Genomic DNA, 2,976 nt, shown 5'->3' on the forward strand with positions numbered 1-2,976 from the left:
AGGACCAGAGGGTGGGAGCACATTTCACCAGTTTTACAATCGCTGCATTGGCTCCCCGTGTGTTTCAGGAATCGATTTTAAGGTTCTTTTTATTAGTTTTTAAATGTCTTAACGGCCTTGGGCCATCTTATTTATCTGACCTGCTTTTATCATATCAACCCTCGCGGATCCTGAGGTCCTCCGGCACCGGCCTTTTAATTTTTCCAAGAGTTAGAACAAAAACCCACGGGGAGGCTGCATTCAGCCATTATGGCCCTCAACCCACGGGGAGGCTGCATTCAGCCATTATGGCCCTCACTTATGGAACAGCCTGCCAGAGAGCATCCGGACTGCAGAGACTGTTGATGTTTTTAAAAGGAGGCTCAAGACTCACCTTTTTAATGTAGCTTTTAACTGATTTCTTTTACTCTTTTAATTCTTCTATTATATGTTCTTTTTACTTTCTAATGATTTTAAATTATTTATTTTTAAATCTTTATGCATTTTAGTTTCTAAATCTTCATTTATTTATTTATTATTATTATTAATATTATTTTAATCTTTAACTCTTTAATTTTTCCTAATCTCCACACCATGTGTGGAGTCCACCCCGGTCTGTCTGGGTCGGGGTGGTCTCTGTGGCGGCACTCCCTGTGGCTATGGCGCCTCATGGTGTAGATGGCTCCCCATAGGTGGTTCTTTCCTCACCTGGTTCCTCAGTGCCCAGCCATGTTATTGGCTATATTGACTGTGTGTGTGTGTGTGTGTTTATATGTGGGGGTGGGAGGGGCGGGTTTTCAATATGTATGTATCATTTTTGTTTGTTTTTATTCTGTGAAGCACTTTGTGCTGCATTTTTAATGTATGAAAAGTGCTATACAAATAAAGTTTGATTGATTGATTGATTGATTGATTATGCAGAGAGGGTGTACCGTCAAAGGACATCCTATTTGGGCATGACTAGTCTGGGGCAGTTAGTGGCCGTTTTGGTAAGGAAACGGAACCAGGGCGAGTGAGACAGGATCCGGAATTCGATGGATGTCACCAGGCTCTTCGCTTGAAGAGCCTGGTGACGCGAGGCTAGGGCATGACAGAGCTGGAATACAGGTGCGCCACACGAATAATGACTGGAATACCGCCGTGTCCAGTGTAATTGTCATTTCATGTCGTACTCTTTTTCATTACACAGGAACAAATTACATCTACCCCGCGAGGTGGTCCAAGTGGTGATGCGCATCGTGGCCTCTGATGCGCACCCTGGTGGCACCTGTGCTCTCCCTGTTGCTGTAAAGGTGACAGTGACTCTGACCTTCTTCGCCACCGGGTCTTTCCAGCACACTGTGGCCGCGGTGGCGGGGATCAGTCAGAGAGCTGTCAGTTCGGCTATACATGCAGTGATGTCTAGTCTAGTCCGACATGCAAAGTCAAGTCAGTCCTGATGGTGGTGCTACAGAAAGCGTCTAAAGTTCAAAACTTTGAAAATTCACAACAAATCCCCTGTATGTGCTACAGCTTCGCAACTTTCACCAAAATGTAGCCCCAATACTGAAGAAACTTTTATAATTTTTGCTCAGTTGACATCAAACTTGCTACAGAGCATCCTCAGACTGTCCTCCACAAATTGTCCTCACAGATTTTTGATTTATCAAAAATTGAGCCTACAGTGCATCAGGATGTTTGACTGTAAACAGTACTGTAAACATATACATGCAAATTCTTGCTAAATAAGTTTTCAATGTTTTTGGAGTCACGATAGATGATGTTTGGCATATATCAGAATTTTTTATCAAAATCTTAATTTTTGACAGCATCTTGAATTTTGCTCTCATGTGAACAACTGGAGTCTATGCAAAAATGGCATTTCTAAACATCGGTTTTTCCACTTATGGAGTAAATCAATCATTGTTAAAAAAAAAACTAACAAACTAACATCTCCATGCTGTCTAGATGCAATATGTGTTTTTTCAGATTTTTGTCTTGATAACTGAATTTATGACAGCAGTTTGAAATCTGCCTTGACAGCTGCTGTCATCCTGGTGGCTGGCTTAGTCCATTTGTGAAGCCACAGAAGTTGTCACTTGTGAATCAGCTCAGTCAGATAGAAGATGCTCCTTTGTATCAGAGGTTGTGAGTTCAAGCCTTAACTGATGCAAAATGTACAGTGGCAATGGCAACTTTCTTGTTGTCTTCATATTCTGCCTCTTGTTGCTCAGAATTGCCTAAATTTGCCAAAAATTGCCCTGCCTCAACCATTGCTGTGCAGCAGCTATAATTAAACCTTGAATTCTTTTTTAATCTGCAACATGTTAGTCTGGAGGTTTAAACTCATGTCCTCTCGGAGTCGGTGATTTTAATCTCTGTTGGAGAAAACTGATCAGACTGCAGACTGTTAACTTACAAAACAGGTACCCTCACAGATAACTGAGCCTCCTACCTGCCTGTCAAACAGCATACCGTATTTCTCCAAATAGTAGCCCGGGTGTTTATTTCACAAAATCGATTTTGACCCCAGGCGTTTAAAAGAACCAGGCGGCTATTTGCTCATGGCTTTTATCTTCTTTTTTTTTTTGCACTGACCTGCACCAGGCCGTTATTGGGTTACAGTTCCTGTCCAGTATGTTTTTAGTGCAAAAATACTGTATAATGTAGGGGTGAGTTCATGTACAAAAATCTACAAATAAATAAACATTTAGAGTGGGTCATTTTTTTCATGTGTAGACGGGTTTCACCGCTGGGTGGTGCTATTGCATTATACCAGTAAAGCCCCAGTTATCCGAATACCAACCGAACAGGCCATTTAACCAACAGTTACAGGCCGCCACACCAAAATATTGCCATTCCAACGGTCCGCCATCCCGAATTCTGGTCCCTGAGTCCTGACAGTAAGCTATGGCGAGCCTGTAGAAGCTGTATTCCCCATGCATGTCAGCGATTTTCACCGGGGACGCACGTGAGTAATTCAGACTGACATTACCTGTTTTTCAGCGAACTCTTCTG

The sequence above is a fragment of the Epinephelus moara genome, chromosome 16, assembly GCF_006386435.1.
Source record: "Epinephelus moara isolate mb chromosome 16, YSFRI_EMoa_1.0, whole genome shotgun sequence".
Lineage (NCBI taxonomy): Eukaryota > Metazoa > Chordata > Actinopteri > Perciformes > Serranidae > Epinephelus > Epinephelus moara.